Source organism: Pezoporus flaviventris, unplaced genomic scaffold, assembly GCF_033815535.1.
Source record: "Pezoporus flaviventris isolate CSIRO_AGI_PZ_B2104156 unplaced genomic scaffold, CSIRO_AGI_Pfla_v1 ptg000002l, whole genome shotgun sequence".
NCBI classification, from domain to species: domain Eukaryota; kingdom Metazoa; phylum Chordata; class Aves; order Psittaciformes; family Psittacidae; genus Pezoporus; species Pezoporus flaviventris.
This window is the reverse complement of record NW_026892550.1, coordinates 51,624,467-51,643,712: the sequence shown is the minus strand read 5'-3', so window position 1 is coordinate 51,643,712 and position 19,246 is coordinate 51,624,467. Positions and strand designations below refer to the sequence as shown.

The following is a 19,246-nucleotide window of genomic DNA, read 5'->3' as shown; positions in this document are numbered from 1 at the left end:
AATTAAACAAGAACAAAAGCCTCCCACAACTTGCACTTTTAGAAATGCAAACTCCAGTAACTTCTGCTAGTTCACAGTGACACTCTGCCATAAGAACTTGCATGAAGACAAAAACTGAATACTAGTATGATTAAACCCCTATTAGTACTTAAACTGTGAATATTTGACTTCACGGTAGTAGCAAGACTGACCACGGCCTAAGATATCAGAGAAGCATAACTTTATATGGGACATACCGATTTATGAGAAAAAAAAACAGGTAAACCTGCCTCTGAAACATCGTATTTCACCAAGAACATTACTAACTGCCTGGAGAGCTTCTGAAAAATCAGTGATTAAAAAAACCACTGCAAGCAGTTTGTAAACTCTCAGATGGGGGATTAGAATGAATGGTTTAAATATATTTAGCTGCTTTGTTTTGTTCAGTCTATTCAATTTCTTTCAGGATGTCCATCTCTTTCACCACTGAAGTAACATTACTATAATTGCAGATAGATAACCAATCATTATTTGTACTCCAAACTATTAAGTTTCAGCCATGACATGCCTACATCTTATCTAAGAAATTGAATTCAACTCTACACACTCCATTTAAGATTCCAGATTACTGCTATACCAAAAATAGCCCTGAATTAACTTTTTAAAGTTAGCCATTCTTAAGCAAAAGGTGTCCATAAATGCTCTCCACCAGTTAATCTTAAATCACCCAGATTAACCTTATGCAACTTTTCAAAACATTCAGCACTGCACCCAAAAGACTCAGCATCTTTCCTGAAGAAAAAGGAGGAGTACAACCCTAGTCTGCTTTTCATCAGTAACCACAGATGCACAAAACCACTGCAAATCTTAGTGTGAAGTTTACAGAACTGCACAGGATTCTAGTACGATTCAGTCTAAGGGAATCTGAATATACAAAGAAACAGAAGACTACAGAAGAGAGCAGCAATAAATTAGCTCTAAAAACCAGGTATAGTAAGATACTGCTTTGTGCAGCAGCAAAGCCCATCTTTTGAAAGCTTCGCACTTCCACTGATAGCAGCAAGTTAGTTTTGGTTTATGAAGCTTATAAAAACAAAAAAAAAATAACCCACAAGTATGATGTCCTTGAAACTTAAATACAGCAGTTGCAAGTTAACCGACATAAACTGAAGAAGTGAAAGCAAGATACCTGCTGTTTTGGTCAGGTACCTTCAAGTGAACAAGATGCTCTCCTTTTCTAGGGTTACACATCTGAGAAAAAAGTATTTTATCTGGAAAATTAAGGCTGAATTGAGTATGTGCTTTGTTACTATAAAACTGTCTTGTCAGAGTGAATGCAGTAAAGTTTTCCTGAGTAATTAAGTTCAAGAATTATTTTCTTCAAGGATTTAGACCTGAAAATTGTTTTGTTAAGGACCATTCTATTTGCAAGGATTAACTCAACAGCTTCAGATTCTCTGACAAACTATTTTAGTTTCTCCACTCATTCAACAGACTAGACTTCATTATTTTCTAATGCGATTACAAAGAACAAGACCCCCCATACTTGACACTGCACATTTTGAAAAGGACTTAACACACTCTAAGGCAGAAGTTGTACTCAGCAGCCACACGAATGACCTCAAGGCACAGCAGGCTCCTTCTATTACAGATACTACATATACGTTAGCTAAAGGGTAAGTAACAGGTTTTCCTGAAGCATAGTTCTAGTACACAGTTTCATTTTAGTAATTATTGTAAGAAGTACTTTATTCTTTGCACATACACATATCTCCATGCAAGAGCTATTCTGAGGTAGACAGTGACAAGCAAGTCTCCTCATACAGAAGACACTTGCAGCTATTAAAGCTCTATAGCTCTACAGCCACACTAGCACAGTCAGATTCAGTATAGCTAAGAAATAGCTTTCAAACTGGTGCAGAACAAACAAGACAGAGCTATCTCTGTTCCATGAAACTTTCCCCATCAGCAGCTCTTGAAGTCTCCAGCATCTGCTGGGACAGTGGTGCCTGAATGCCTGACATTCTTAGTGTCCGCAGCATCTTTGGGGACAGTGGTGTCCATGGTACAAACAATTCTCCCAACAGACAGAGATCTCTGAAGACAGTGGACCTAGTGTTACATTAATCTTCCCAGCATCTGTTCAGACTACCACAATACCATACCCATACTAAATAAAATGTCACAACATCTGTATTGTCCACTCCCCACAAATAGTATCAAAGAACATTGCAGGCCAACAGCCCATCAAAATTAGAAAAAAAAAAAAATCAAACAGAAGATGATGTATGCTATTTTGTTACAAATATCTGCATCTTCAAAGCCCACTTTTATACTAAGAAACTTATGTGTGATGAGACATTTCCTCAAAAACCTTCTTTCACATTCCCTGATCCTTAAGAAAAACTACCTTTTTTAAATCCATCACTTGTTTTGATATTATTTTTTAATTTTATTAATCCTTAAAAATCAATACAGCATTTTTCAGACTTCATACTTGTATTTGGTACACTAGTACACTGTAAATAAAGAATCTTCTGATTTCAGAATAAAAAAAAACTTAAGTCTCTTATTCAGCTCTCCCAGAGACAGGGAGGTATGGGGGAGGGGGGGTGTGTGTTTTTACCTTTTTATTGAAAAGGAAACATGAAGTTTTTCACAATACTGTTTCCATGATATAATACTTTTGATGACTACATGGAACATGAATTTTTGAGTTCAAAAGAAAACTTAATGAAAACAAGGCTGTTAAGCCCTACCATTTATTTGTGTGTCTTACAGTATTAGACTAGATTAGAAGATGCTTTTATGATCCAGGAAAACAGATGCTCATCAATATGTCAACCATGGCTCAAGACTTAAAATTTAGGGGCACATACAAGTCATTCTAGATTCAGATAACCAACTTAACAGTAGAGTAATAAATAAATAAATAAAATTCCACCTTTGCTCTCTTCAAGTTCTCATTTCTCCATTATGTAAGTTCACTTCAAGGCCAGTTCTGAAATCAATCTTATTTTGGGCCTTTATCACCATAATATTGTCATCATCTTATGATTTCACCTGAACTTTCCCCACCACCACCATTTTGATTTGTCCAAATACCCCTTGCAACTGCACTTACTACATAGGGTACTCTTGAATATTTTCCTGAAGGACAAAAGGGTATGCTTCTCTAAGATCAGTTTTACTGAAAAGCATTGTAAATTCTACCCTAAAGGAAAAAGAAAAATAAGAATGGCAGCAAGCACATTGACCTTTCTAGTAAATTGAGCCCTAGGTCATTTAAGTTAGGTTAAAATAAGGAAGTTATTGCTTTCACAGGAAAGACATATATAAGGTTATACAGTCTCCAAAAACCTGCCCTGTCAAATAAAGGTACATATAAGCAACTACATTAAATATAATTTTAAAGCAGTTTGGTTTTAGACAAACCATTTAAAAAATGCAACATGAAGCTTGCCAAAACTCTTGTAAGGCCCACTGTCTCAGAAAATACCATGCACCTGCTCCAGTTTAGCCAATACCACTATAGAACCATTCACCTATATAATTGAGTATAAACTAACAGCCATTAAGTGGTTAGAGGATAGACAGGTATTTGATTTTCTAAGGCCTTAAGAAAAAAAAAAAATCAAATAAAAAGATTAGAAATATATTAAACTAAACAACAAATAGTCTACACTATATTGTAGGAGTTTTATTATCTTGCCAGAAAATTAATCATTAACTACTTTTCGCAAGGATTTTGAGCTAAAAGTATACCAGAAACCATGCAATGTTAATAGAAAAACACTGTCACTAAGTCAAGAAGTTTAGTTCAGCTGCACTTCAGGAAGTTTAAGAGTTGCTTCAACAGAGCAGACATACAGCAACAAAATAAACCCCAAACAAACCGTATAGCAACGCACCTTTACAACACCATTACGACCCTTACAGTAACCCTTTAACTTCCTAAGCTAAAAATACGGCATTCTGAAGTCCCCTCCTCTTCAGCTAAGCACGCTGTACTGCTCTAAGTGCTACCTATGCACACACTCACACTGCCCACCTCACGAACATACAATACCACAAGTAAGCTAAGTATGTTCCATACATTACGTATTTGCAAGGGAAATCAAAACAGCAGGTGTCCTCCTTAGTTAAAAGGGGTTCTTCAAGAGTAGAATTAAGACTATTTTACAGGTAAAACATACACACTTCAGAAACGGAAGAGAACGCAAACGTAGGACTGCTCTTCCCAGTTCTCACGTAGAGGTCTTCCGTGAAGCAAGTTCTCTAGGTGCGCACCTGTGGTACGCCGTGCCGTTTAATCCACCTGTGCCGTTCCCAACTTATCTTCTCAGCTGTACACACAAAAGCTTGCACTGCTGGCAGTTCCTCCTCTAAAGGCAGCTGGAAATCATTTCTGGAGCCTCGGGGCTCTTAGGTTTGGGCTTTGCAGTTTCTTACGGCCAGACACTCCCACCGCTGAGGTAGCAGCACGCAGAAGCAGCTAGAAAGTTTGCCACAATCTCTACCTTCCCCTGCCCTGTGCTGGCTCCTCTCTGACTCTTCTCCTTCCCGGCGAAGGGGACTGGCGTTAAGGGCGTCAGCGGCGGCGACACTCCCCGCAGAGGTCTCCCTCAACAGCGGTGATCCGGGGCGGGGAGCGGGGGGCGCGGGGGCCCCCGCTCGCTCTGCGCCGCCGTGTTTACCGCCTCATGCTGGCCGCGCGAGCCGCACTCCGCCCTGACATCATTCATTCTCCTGCACGCGCACCCGCCCACTCCATTTCCAAGCCGTGACTCACCCCGCCGCTGCTGCCAGTCACGGGCAGGGCTACAGAAACCGGCGGCACCGGGGCCGGGGCCCGCACCGGGACCCAGGCCCCGCCCGCCCGACGGGAGAGGTGCCGGCTGCCGACGAGGCGCGGGCCCGCCCGCTCCCCGCTCTGCGCGCGCGCTCTCTGCCCGCCGCCAGCCTCCTCCCGGCGCTGCCGAGCCGCCTTAACCGCGCCGGGAACGGCACCGCCTCCGGGGAACGAGAGGTCTTGGCAGATGCGGAGATGCTGGTGCCCCTTCGGGGCCTCCCCTCCCTGCCCGGATCCCCTCTGCCGTGCCTACAGCCGCCGCCGCCGCCTCCTCCTCAGCCACAGATGTCTGTCCCTTGGGGGGCGGCTGGTCCCCTCTGCCGCGGGGAAAGGGTTAAGCCAGCTCGCCAAACGGGATACCGACACGAATACTGCGCCCATGAAGCGCTGGTGAAAAGGTAACAGCTGCCCTCCTGGGGCCAGCTCAGCGTCAGAAGCGTGGCTCCTGCAGCGGAAGAGGTGTCCGGGGCCGCAGCCAGCCCTGAGCAGGGAAAGGCTTCCCTGTTTGGCAGGGGGATTTAAGTTCCCGAACCTTGTCCTCAAATGCAGGATTAGCCACCGAAACCTCTGCTGTTTGCATCGGGCTTTGAGGGTATAAGGGTAGGGTTTTCCTCCCTAATTAGAAGTTCCCCATCATCACGTAGCGAGCAGATAGTGTTGAGAGTTCCAGCGTAACAAGCACGTGATCGGCGGGGGAAGGGGGGGGGGCTAATGAGGTGTCGGCTCCCGCACACAGAGCGAAGGGTTGCAGCTGGCCCTGCCGGCCCGCACCTGTCCCCCGCACGGCGTCACGGCCCTGCCAGCACGGGCAGCGCCTGACCGCTGTTTGTCACGTCCCTGGAAAACCCCCTTCGCCCCGCTATTGGCTATTCTGCTGCGGTTGCTCACACTTTGTTTCTGCCCACAAAAGCGTGGGGGGAGGGAAGAGTAAATCTGCTCTATTCCAGCACAGGGTGGAAACATTTTCTGCACTCTCAGAGGTCTGTGGGACGGGGAAGCTCTGCCCGATCCAATACTGGACGGGCAGAAAGCTGGTATACACACCAGGTTTTCCCTCCTGCAGGTTTAACACCAACAGCGTTTTATAACCAGATATACAACTCAGCCAGAGCACTGCTGCTCCTGCAGCTCACACACCTGTAGTGCTGAATCAAAGGAGTCTGTTGGAACCTCACAGCACTCCTCGTCACCTGCTCCCCAATTCCTATAACCCGGTAATCCTTTAAAAGTAATGAAAAAAAAAAAAAACCAAAACCAAAAAACCCAGAGGGCCCATGGGCAGGGTGTTTGCTTTTAACTGATACACAGACCCATGCACATACTCAACTGCATACACTTAGTTACGTGCAAGTTGTGTGGGATTTACTTGAGGATGCTATACAAAGAAGATAATGGCTGACACAGTGACAGTTCAAGGGTAGAAATAGTGAATGGAAAAAAAAACGTATCTACATGCAAACACACATACAGGAAATGCTAAATAGAGACACCCCCTTTTTAATGAAGAAAAAAAATTGAAGGTTAAAATGAAAGAAGGGAAAATTTACTGGCAGTCTCCTAAATTATTTAGATTCAACAGTCACCTTAAACACTGTTTAAGTATTATTCTTTGAAGCCACTACATTTGAGGGAGCAAAGAGTAAGTCCTTTAGCTCACTCTGTTCAAGGCTAGACTTGACATCCAACCCCACAAGCCCATCCTTACAGGTGACTTGCTTAAGTGTAGAACTTGGGCACAGAGCTACAGTTGACCTCAGAGGTGCATCTGTGAAAAGCAGCTTGCAGAGATGGTCTGTAACCAGTTTGGTAACTAATGTTTGCAAGTCTTGCATAGCAACAGACTTTTGAGAGCAAGTGGCATATTTGTGAAGTCACGTAATTAGCAGCACCTATCTCAAGCATTAAACTAGATTAACTTCACAAGGTCCTTTTCAGACAGGAATTACGAGAGAAAGAACTTAAGACTTGCAGAATGATTACTTATGAGAAAAAAGAAAACTCTCACACACATACAAAATTCCATGGTAAGACTAGCACACGAATCACATTCTCACCTCCCAGGGAGGCAGACAGAAGTGAGGGAGGAGAAAAGTTTTGAGAGGAAAAAAAAGTACTGTTCCTTTCAGCTGGAATAAAGCTAGCATCTTTTTCATTACTGTTTATTTTTTCCCCTTTTCATGAGATCAGCTGGGATATTACTGGAAACAGTAATTCTATAAATGCACACAGCCAGCCTGTGCATTAAAATTCTGACTATTTCCAAAGAGGCACCCCAAGCAGTTTTCAAAGGCAGCTATCAGCAGAATCCTGCTTAGTTCTACCACAGGACAGAACTGAACCTGCAAGATGAGGTTTGGCAGGGGTAGGAGAGAAAGCAAGAACCATAGGGGAGTTTCTAGTTCAGGCTGACTTTACAGTTTATAGACAGAGTTAAGCAGTAGTACAAAAAAAAAAAAAAAAAAAAATCTGCTTGTGCTTTTATGGCTTGTCAAGCCATAGCAGACATCTATGCAGAAATCTGATAGGGAAGAACCATGTATCTGTGCTCAGCTTAAGTAGTTTCAGAACTAATGTTCTAATGAGCTCACACATCTTTGTAGCCCCTATTACAGCTGTGTTAAGGACAGATGAAAACATACATTGGTATTTTATACTTATGTGTCCCATACTTCCCCATAAGTACAACCCTGCATAATTCTTCATTGCTTTTTCTTCAAGTAGGGTATTAATCAGGGCAATCCTGCAAACTACCTCTATACAGGCCTAACACTACATTCTGTATACTGGTTCTCACAGCAGCCCTATTATATCTAAGAAGGTGCTAGTTGATACTCCTACCTTGAAACTAATGGGAGTAACTCCAGAATGATTTATTATTTCCATCCAATTATGAAAGAATAAATTCTTTCAAAGGGGAAACAGGAGATCAGTCAAATGTACACAGAATATCAATTCACAAGAGATTCTTCATCAGCATACACTTACTAAATGCTTAACATCACCCAACAAAAGTTCCACCATTTTGAAATTAGATGCATTTCAGTGATTATATAATTTTTTTTGTCTCCAGCTAATCATTTTAACACCATCAATGTCACTATTTTTTGGCAACTGATCAAGTAGATCAAAAGACAGTACAAAAAAAAAAAAAACCCAAACCTAAGACAAGTTTTCCCATTACTACTTCATCAGAATCACAGTTCAAAAGCACTGCCCTACCTATTGCATCATAGAATACCAGGTTGGAAGGGACCTCAAGGATCGTATGGTCCAAAGTATGATAAAGCATCATGTGGACTAGCACCCTACCAGCACCCTGTCTGGTGTTCATCTCAAAAAGTGCCCAGTGATGGAGAATCAACCACCATGTATTGTAGAAGTTAGTGCCTTAAAAAACCCATCTGTAAATCATCACTGCTAGTACAACCACAAGCTCAGCTACTTAGCAAGCCTACCTTAACAAGTCAGTTGAAGCTGAAACCAAATAAATATGCAAAGAACACTACTTATTATAAAGCACTAAGCTGCCAAAGCAAGCCCTGCTATGCTGACCGTACAAACTTAGGAAACTGATGAACGCTACCACTCTGGAAGAAGACCCGTGAGGAAACAGACCCCAGTGAAGCTCACGAAAGTCAACCGAACCCGCCCTCGATCCTCCTGAGGGACATCTCCGAGTGAAGCACGCAGCCGCCCCCAGGCTCCCCGGGGATTACCTGCGGCCTCCCGCTCCAGCCCGGCGCTCCGCTCCCGTCCCGACCCGCCCCTGCCGCCCGACTGCCGAGGTGCTGGGGCCGCCCGCCCTTCCCAAGCTTTCAAAGGAGGCGGGAAGCGGCGGCAGGCCAATGGCCTGTCCGGGACACACAGACAGACCGCCCCGCACGTGCCCGGCCCTGCTCGGCTGCTGGCCCCGCCGGGTGGCTCGGCTGCCTCCTGACCGGCGGCGTGCGGCGGGCTGGCGAGCCCTCGCGGTGGCGGGCTGCTGTTGGATGCCGCTCGCTGCCTGGTCAATGAGGCTGCGCTTCCCAGTGTCCAGCCTGGGGCTGCTTGAAGCACCTCTGAAGGGCAGAGGCTTCCTCCAGATACTCTCTGCTAATTCCCGAGATTTACAGATGCTGTGATTGTTGTTTCCCATTTGCCTAATCTTGGTACCTCATACAGTTTACATTCCTCAAAACACTGTATTAGCTGTTTTCATAATCAAAAGCTGAGCAGAGATACTGTTTTCCAAACTGTTTTTTCCAAAGTCTTACATGTTCTTGAGAACATCCTTGGATAATTTCAGTTAAAAAAATGCTGAAACTCTGTAGAATTTATACTCCCTGCTTAAGCTCATGGGAAAAACTGATTTAGACTACAGTGTGGGTTGTTTGTTTGTTTTTTTTTAACAAAGCAGTAACTGAAAACAAACCTTGCATTTTCTGCTCAATATTTCACTTAAATAAGCAGGAAAAACCGTATCACAAATTTATCCTACTTTTTTCCTTTGGATACTATTACGGGGTGGGGTTCGGAGGGGATGACTGTTTGTTTGGTTTTGGTAATGCTTTTAGTATTCAAACTGTATGAAATCAGCCATGCTTCAGAAGCTATGAAAGAAGAGAACTGGTTCAGATTCTTTAAACCAGCTTCCCTTAAGACTGAAGCCAAAAACTGATTTTCTATCTAAAAATATATGTATCCAAAATCACTGCCTCCAGCTTCAGAGTTTTCTATACACAACAGCAGCATTTGAAGAAATGCTTTTCTTGAAGGAAACAAGGCTTCAGAATAAATTCTAAGAGCACAGCTTCTTACTTGACAAAGGGTGTAGGGGGAAATCGGAAATCAGGGAACAATAAAAATAAATTCTGATTGTCTCTATCTGCAAGTCCAAAACTCAAGGTGATTCTAGGAAACTGCACTGAGCAGAAGTACAGGAAATATTCTCAACCTCTTTAGGAAAAGAGGTAACATTTCTGAAAACACCTAGTAGATAAGAAGAATGATGCTAGGCAGCTGAAAAGGCTTATTAAGGCTTTTCTGTAACATTGGAAGAATTTCTGCATATGACATTAAATGCATGAAAATTAAAAGAAGACTGCTTAGCTGTAACAACCATCACAAAGTCAACTCACAGCTGAATTAGCCCATTATAGTTCTTTGCTATTCAGCCTTATCTACTTTATCGTCTCTCCATGCTTCTAAATGGTTTTCCTCTCTTAACTTATCATCATCCCTGTGTAGCTTCCTTTTCATTTCTCAGCCTTAGGATTTTTTTGCAGCAGGCCCATCTGAAGCAGAATAGTTGTGCTAAACCTCTTGACTTCTAGCAAGTATCCTCTCCCACAAAAGTTTACAGGACTTTTACCCAGAAATGCAGAACAAAAAACTCCTAAATTTTAACACAGACTGACAGTAGCTGAATAGGAGTTGCTAGATGATCTCTTTTTGTCTGTGTGTGTGATTTTTTCTATGAAGGAGAATTTTATCTTATTCAGCTGGGAAAGGAGATAAAAAATAGAGGGAAAAGACTGGAATGTGAATGAACAATCCAAACCTGGTAAGATTTACCCACTCCCCATTCAACTTTATAAGCAATATAATTTTTATCTCATTATTGTATATTTAGGATTCTATTAGTATGAAGACTTTTTTTTTTTTCTTTTAGCAGAAACTATTTTTAAACCTAAGCAGCTGACAAAATCGCATGAGGGACAGGTGGCCTACTTTTTTTTTTCCTTTAAAAAAAGTGGCTGCTGTTAGCATCCGAATGTAAATTCAGTATGGAACATTTGGAGAGATCTGTCATACTGGGATAACCTCCCGTCTAACCTGTCGCCCTGGCTGTGGTAGCTGGCAGCGCAAGAAGCTTCAGAAGAGGCACAATGGCAGCATCAATAAAAGCTGGGAAAAGGACAGAAATGAGAAAAGATCCTTCTATTCTAGCTGTTTATCTACTTACCTTTCTAAAGTACTTACTTTTTGTTTTCTTTCTGGCTAGCATAAGAGGAGATGCTTTTTCTCCTTTTAAATAAAAGGACCAGCAACTAGCCTTAATTAATTAATGCACTGAACACCAACAGAAGGCTGCTTTTAGTGCCTTTTTTTTTTTAGGGGTGTGTGTGTTGGTTGTGATGCTCCTCAAATACAGAAGATACTAGTACAATCCCATGCTTATTTCTCCAAGAGCTTAAAAAGGGTTGAGGAAAAATACCAGAAGGCATACAAAATAGTCTCAAATGAAATCTCAATATTACTTTGTGCAAGACTAAAAAATAACATCTAAAAACATTCTGACAGACATCATTCAAGTACATGAATGAGTCATGAACCTTAGAGATACGAAGCAAAAGACAGAGCTGACTCATCAGTTCTGAATTTTAAATATGACATGCTTCTTTTGATATTCTGTATATTAACAGGGCTTCAACACATCTTCTGCTTCAGAGGAATCAAAAGGTAAATGAGTCTGATGAAAAGTTCTATGTGAACCTTTGTTCCACTGTATTTGAAATGTATCCAGAAATAATTTTGGGCTTATTCTTACATGGAAGCAAAATGCCCTGGTTCTACTCATGGAAAGTCATGACCAAGAGATCTGGTGCAAGGGGCCCAGTTGGGAAAATGTTGGTTAATGGATGAATTTTTAGACTGAAAAGTACTTCCCAATGAGTCTTTGTGCCAGTTTGCACAGATGTGACTAGATGGCTTCTGATGTCATGAAGCCAAAGTAAAAGGTTCTGGGTAGTGTTCTGTCCTGCCAAATGTACATTTACTGTTGTAAAAATGTGTTCTGAAGTGTCTTTTCCTTTGATTCATATTTTTTAACTGATTTGGAGGAGGATGCAGAAAGGATGAGTCTTAATACAGGGAGAAGGGTTCTTCCTAAAATCCAATGAGAAAAAAGATGAAGAGTCTTCTCAAGTCTCTAGTGTGAGAAGAGGGGCAAATCTCAGCAGATCTCAGGTGAGGAGGCTTGACAGTTTTCCATGAAATGTCTCAATGGAAAATGCCATAGCATCATCTTGCCTTTAGGCATCACACGTTTATATGTAGGCAGACCTTAGAGATGTCTTCATTGTTAACAGTGGAGATTCTTATTCTGCTCTTATAAATAAATCAGAATGAGTTGTAAATATAGATGTCACCAAGGCTGCACACACTAGGAAAGGCAACAGAAAGTAATAAGGCATTGGAAGAGTATTCTGCAACCTGAAACTGATGGGAATCTAGTCTGAATATAATTGATGCTGATTAATGATGCACTGAGCTGAGGTGTGCCAGTTCAGGGATAACTGCTATGAGAAAGTGTTGGCATCCACAGCCCTGACAATAGTATCTCTATGGAGTTACTGACCAAATGTAATTAATGAAAAGAAGCAGCTTTTTAACATATTTCTCTCAAACAAAAGCAGCCTTTGTTATCACCTAATAGAAATAACTCCAGACAAACATTTTTCTAGTCTGTCTGGAAAACCTGCAGTACCTGTGGGTGTTTCTAAAAAAAAAACCACCAACAACCCCATAACCACCTATTATGCACTCTCACTCACATCTCAGATTTCCTCTCTGCTTCATGCTTGTATTTTCTAAACATTATTTTATAATTTTGTTAATTTCTTCACAGAAATGTTGAGGAAAAGGCTAATGAGAATAACAGGAAAATATTGCAAAAACACAGAATTAAGCCACAGGAGGCAATCTGCCTACATCTTCTCTACTTAGCTAAATTTTCCTTGAGAGGATCAGAGTTACATCTTGTTTCCTGTCCTAAACTCTTAAGTACTCCTGCATGCTGCCTGTTAAAAAGTTGTCACATTCAGTGCCAGGGTTAGCTGCAAATCAAATCAGACAATCAGGCAGGAATCGACCTCTGGAGGCCACCGATTTCAACCTCCTCCTCAAACCCTTGTCAACACCAAATTCAGGCGAGGCTGCCCACAGCTTTGTCCAGTTGGGTCTCAGCCTCTCAGACCTCACAGTTTCCCTGGGGAACCCACTCCAATGCTTAAATATCATCATACTGAAATACATTTTCTTTTTATCTAGATGGAACTCGCTTTCTCGATTTCAGATTGCTGTTTCTCATTCTCTTTCCTTGCCCCTCTGTAGAGAGCCTGACATCAGACTCTTGGTTGGTAATTTTCTCTTACACATTGGAAGGCTGCTGCTGGGTACTCAGTAAAGTTTTTCTTCTGACAAATTCATTCTCTTCTCTGATTATCTACTAAATCTATAGATAAGTATTTAATGAGGAACTGGATTAAACATTTTGAAATAAGCCCAGACTTCAAACGTACTAGTAACAGGGATAGTAGCCGTGCACATGCTTGCACAGACGTGAGACAGATCAGACTTCTGGTATATGAAGTATGAGAAGCAATTTCAGAATCAGAAAGTGCTGGAAAAATCCTTTTAGCATCATCCTGTTACAACATTGTTCCAAGAATGCTACAGAGGGAAAGAAGGCCACATAAGCCCACAGTGCTATGCTAAGCTTTGTTAGCCTGCCAAAAAAAAAAAAAGAAATCCCCAAATGTGTAGAAGATAGGGAACACTGTAAATCTAGTCTTTGTCTTAGGATTTTTAAATAGAAGACTAGAATTCTATTTCCAGCTCTGCATTGTGATGTTGGGCAAATTGCTTCTAATTATTTATTATATAAGAATTTTCACTGTTTTTTGACAGCCCAGTTACAAGGGACCTGGGACCAGCCTCCTTTATCAAAGATTTTGATGGGCTGGGACTGTATTTTGAAACACTCAAATAAGTTTATACATATATATTTTGGGGAAAGAAAAAAAAAACACCTTAATTTTCTCTTATCTCTCCATTTTTAAAAATATTTTTGAGATCCTCACCTAAAAGTGAAAACCTAGAAAACTGACTGTACTTCTGCACTTGTATTACTGAGTATGGGGTGAAAAATTAAGTTTGTCCATATTATATATTCGTGGGCTTCCCAGGGGTTTGCACGATTATATTCAAAATAGGTTGGGGTTTTGTTTGTTTAGGTTTTATATGGGTATATTGCTTGTATTATTTAAGTACTGCTAATCTGAGCTCAGCTAAGACACCTAAATGGCTTTTATTAATTGCAACCACTTCAGCTTTTAGAAAACCTCTTCTTAGTCTACAGAAGTTAACTGTGTAAGAGAAACTGCAGGTACCTCTCTGTGTTTGACCAATATTTCCCATATGGTTTCTAGGAAAGAAAAACAAATTCTTGACATCCCTCATATCAAATACAAACAACATCAATAACAGTAATGGGACTAAAATACTGCTTCTGTAACTATCTGAATATTTCACAGGTTTTCATCTGAAAACTTGTATTGTACAGCAGCTGTATTTCCTAAAATTGTATTTACAGCAGTACTAAACAGAGATTCACCTTGCTAATGACCTCTTTTTTTGGCAAGATAATAAGTACAACAAAAAGAGAAGATCTGTTCTTACCATAAACAGGAAAATAGGCTTTATAACAGCAGCATTTGCTATCACCTCTAAAATTAACTCTGGCTCATGCTTTCCATGATAAATGCCTTTTTTTTCAGAGTTAATACAGAGCAGCTCAGCCTATAAACACATTAAAAAATGTATTTCAAACAAGTCAGTCTGGAAACTAAGTTTTAAAATAGTACAAGTGGAAACAAAAACATAAATTTATACTGAGTATCCATTTTCTTTTATAAATTATCTGGTCTACAGTACTTCCATCTTTTCCTGTGACTGAAACATAAGGTAAATTAGGGCACAGACAGTTGACTGTAAACCACAGCTGAGTTTAGGTTAGAAGACACCTAAGGAGGTCATGCAGTAGGGCTAAACGTAGAGCTCTGTCAAGTTACTTAGGACTGTCCAGTTGAGTTTTGAGTATTTCAAAGTATGCAGAATCCATAGCGGTTTGTCAGGAAATTCTAGTGCTTAACCTCTTAACTGGGACATTTTCTCCTTCTATTTAGCATTTACCTCTTATACTTTTAACAATCCCTACTTGTAATCACCAGATAATTACAGTATGAAGGAAAAACTATTTTGCATCACCTTCCATAGTATTTTACACAAACACATTTTACTAAACATTGCAGCAAGCCAAGAATGCATGTTTGCTGAGTAAGAAGTAACCACTCAGACCATGTAAACTAATGTCACATCTCTAGTAACCATCTGATTAAAACATTAAACACTTTTGATTTTTTAAATAAAAATACTGTCAGGTAGTTAAAGCTAAAAAAAGAGCTCTGATAAACAATGTTGACATTTAATAACTGATATGCTTTCTTATTACGATTGAAAATATTTTTTTGGATTCTGTTTTCCACCAAACACCAGGATAAAATGTTAATGAATAAACAAATTAAAAAAAAAATATTAAAAGCACAGCTAAGTGTGTGCACTTTGTGAATATTTTGCATGAAACATCAAGTGCAGATAACACAGTACAGGTAGGGAAAGGCAATTTAACTTCTTAAATGTTCAGTTTTAACAGTGATTATGATCTCATATATATGACCACTAAGGATGTTTGCTGGTTTTGCCAATTTAAGTTCTTTCAGTTGCTGAAGACATTCTCATCTTTAAAAACAGGATGCAAGGTAAGGGTAAAAATGCTTTTATTCTGAAGAACTAGCATTTTATACCATCAACTAAGTTTGACATTACAGTTTCCTTGAATGGCAAAGTCAATTAAAGGGGTTCTTGACACCCTTAAACCCAAACCCCTCCTCCCCTGGAACTCAATACTACGTAAGTGCTAAAATTTACCGTTTCCTTTGCTATGAGAAAAAAAGCTATTTGTGTCTGTACTTTAAATCAGCTCAGTGAAATTATCAATTTAAAAAACCTTTTTAAACTGGATTAAATTCTTAGGAAAAACGCTATGGCTAGAGAGTGCTGAGTCATTCCAATATCATATAGAAATATGTACCCCATAGGGCAGCTGGGTAAGAGTAGTTTCAATCCAGAATATAAAATGCAGTAGGGGAATCCCTTAGGAGCAGAGGCAGTAGAGGAATGTGGTTTAAAACACTGATAACAGCCAAGGTCAAATGAAAGTGTAGGTGCATATTGTTACTTGAATTTTAACAATTATAACCAGACCTGGGGAAATCTACATATACATCTATATACTCCACATAGTCACACATTTGATACTATACAAACTGTTTACCCCAACAGTAAATCATGTGTTGGTTCATCACTGAAACTCAAGAACTAGTAAAACCTGTCAGATTCAGGAGTTTGGCAAAATTTACGTTTTGACTATAAGAGTTATTTCTGAACATTTATTTTCTCCAAACTTAAAGAAGTTGAAAAAATACCTATTTTAAGCTATTTTTAGAACCAGGCAAATCTTGACTATGATGATACATTGTATTGGTGGGTGGTAAACTCTGCACGTACATATTCTAGAAAAAAGTTTGAGGTTTCGCAGTAAAAACCATGAATGCTGGGTGTGTGGTAAATGTAATCTATCTTAAAAGGTTGCTGTTTACAGCAACTAACCACTTACGGTGGTTTTTGTTCACTTTTTGAGATTAACCAACTAGATTCCAGTTAGAAATCAATGTCAAATAAATTTTCAGGTTACATACTAGGGCATCACTGTATTCTAGATTCTCCTAAATTCTCCTTATGTGAATTGCCTCAGTTAGAAACCTTCTGTCTCAAATGCAGAACTTTCAAATCAGATCCAAATCATTCTAGATGGAGCCAGCTATCACCTTTCACATCAATATTAATTTTGAAGGCTAATTATAACAGTATAAAACTGATCTATTTACTTTTTAGAACTTGGATGTTCACAAAGGCATTTCTGTGCATTTTCCTGGCTATTTTTAACTGTAGAGTCAAATAAGTATAGGCCATCTAAATAACCACATTTCCTGATGTCCAGTTTTCTTTTGTGTGTAAGTACACAGAAGCATAAATATGAAAAAAATAAGTATCAAACACCTTGCTACCCCCTTATGGAAACACAGGTTCTAACTATTAGCATGTGTACAAAGATAGTAAATAGACTAAATAGAAATAAACCCTGAGAACTTAACAGCCATTATTGTTCCCTAAGCTGAGCACTGAAAGCAACTTTTTTTTTTTTTTTGGTATCTGACTTTATAATTAGAAAAAAATAAAAGAACAAAAAATCACTTTTACCTGCTCAATTAATGGATAGCTTGTATGATTTAAAGAAAATAATCTGTATTGAATTGGTGCATGTCTTTGCAATTTGTTCTGTGAAAAGAACAGCACGGCATTTTGCAATAGCTGGCATATACAGTAGTGGATATGTTTTATATCTGTATCGATCCTTTGTGGTGTCTCATAAAAGAAGCCTGTAAATTATTCATGTCTAAACCACATTAGATTCTGGAAAAAAACCTTTGCAGAAATCCATTTTAAGGGCACCGGAATTGTGAAGTCAGCTGGCTTAGCTATAGTGATTTCTAACAATCATTTGTTGCTAATAATAACTCCATCCTCATGTAAAACACACCCTCAGACACTGAATATAAACGCAGCGGTGCAAAGTTTAGGTAACAGGTCTCAGAAGGCAACTTAATGGGGTATCTCTTTGCCCCAGAAGTGCTAGCAGGTTTATATTGTTTCAGGGCAGGAAACAAAACCATGTGGATATTAAGTATCAGTCATAGGGGCTTGAGGCCAACACTCTTCATCAAGTTGAATAGTGTCCTACTGCATGTACATTCCTGAGTAGAGGCTGCACTATAAAGCTACTCAATAAAATGATCCAGGTTTGCAGTTTCCAAGAGGAAAGGAATCAGGCCTTCAACAGGCACTCTGAAACAGTACTGGCCAAAATCACTAGTCTTCTCAGATTCCTCAGATTAACAGCACAGAAACAAAATTAAGTTCGTAAAGTGATCATCTGAGTAATTACATGAACATGTAACCACATTGTTTATAGAAAACATATGCATACAAGAACCAGTAATATTCATTGGAAGATATGATAATTATCACTTCCTCTACAGTGTGAGTGGGATACTTGAGTACTGGGAGGGGGGAAGGTACTGACAGCTCAAGACTAGGAATAAGCATCTGTTACCACGTCACATTTTTTGACTGAAAGATTACTACACAGATACTTATAGAAAACTAGTATAGTTTTTCAGTTCTTCTTTACATGAGCACTTCCAAGCCTGTTGCGCCGGACATTAGGCAGCCAAAAAGTACAGCTGTTCTATCTTCTTAGGCTGAGATCACCCTGAGCAGCATATAAAATAGTGTAGTCTAACTGTTGTAGCAGAAGAACCCTGTGCCAACAAGTTGTCCAAATATTTACTTACCTTTACAGGCAGATTTTAGAGCTGACACTGAATTCCTTGCTGCCATGGCTACGCTACTTCCCGTACCTGAGCTAGTTCATTTCAATCTACTTTGAGTTTTTCTTCAAGACTCTGCAGACGTAACTCTACAGCTCTACAATGTCTATGACTCCAGTTTCAATATACAATTTTTTCTGTTCACTTTCTATAGCATATAAGACACTGGAGGATTAGGTTAAGTATATCCATGAGAAAAAAAAAAAGTTACATATAAAGCACTATTATTGCATGATGACTTTAAAGGGATTACATAGTAGAGCATGTAAAACCAGCTGAATTTGAAGGTGTTTCTCAAGATGCCTTAACACTGTTAACTTCTCAGGAAACACTCAAGGCAGTCCAGCATTTCAGTTTGTGCTATGGAGTCTTTTGGACTTCAAAGTCTGGAAGTTAAACCTGCACTGTTTTTTGGTTTTGTGTTTTATGTTGTTTTTTTTTTTTGTTTTTTTTTTGTTTTGTTTTTTTTTACTTTCTTGTTATGTATTGCTCCAGATCTAGCATAGCCTTACCTAGTACTTACTGTTGTTACAAATCATGTTACTATAATTAAAGCTGTACTGTTCAGGTGGTAAATGGATTAGAAGCTGGAAAATGGAGTTCAGTTTGGACTGTCTGATTTCAGTTTTACTACTCTGTACCAAATCCAGATATATTTACTCACCCTCCATTTTAGTGAAGCATGTCCGGAAAGACCTGTGAAGAGGGAGGAGATCAATAAAATCTATGTTAATAATTACAATACAAAGCCCACTACTTTTCAGTTGCCCCATAAACTCCCATGTAACTTGTCTTTAGGTAGATCACATTTATAAATATAAAAATAGATCAATGTTACTCAAATAGTTATGGGTGTACCATTTGGCTTAAGTGTCCTACTGCAGCCTTCTCTTGGATAGTCTGATTCCACATATTTACATATTAAACATTCATTATTTATTATTAAGTAATTATATAGGGGTGTTTGAACTAGATGATCTTAATGTCCTTTCCAACCCTAACTATTCTATGATTCTGTGATATTTACACACATTCACACAGCTAACTCTTCAAGGATTCAAGCTGTGCTCCAATAACCAAACAT

At 39.7% G+C, this 19,246-nt stretch overlaps 1 protein-coding gene across 3 annotated transcripts in view; it reads right to left on the bottom strand.

Annotated features, from left to right (window-relative positions):
* The window catches only part of SGMS2 (sphingomyelin synthase 2), a 43,630-nt gene extending 24,772 nt beyond the window's left edge, over positions 1-18,858 (bottom strand). Inside the window, exon 1 of one of the 3 annotated variants that reach the window (XM_061478342.1) lies at positions 18,827-18,858. The gene's annotated coding sequence lies outside the window, so the exon portion shown is untranslated. Of the gene's footprint in view, positions 1-4,179; positions 5,264-8,547; positions 8,626-18,826 lie in introns of those variants that run through there. The other 2 variants (XM_061478337.1, XM_061478332.1) reach the window with 2 other exon arrangements.
* Positions 18,859-19,246: the final 388 nt, after the last annotated feature.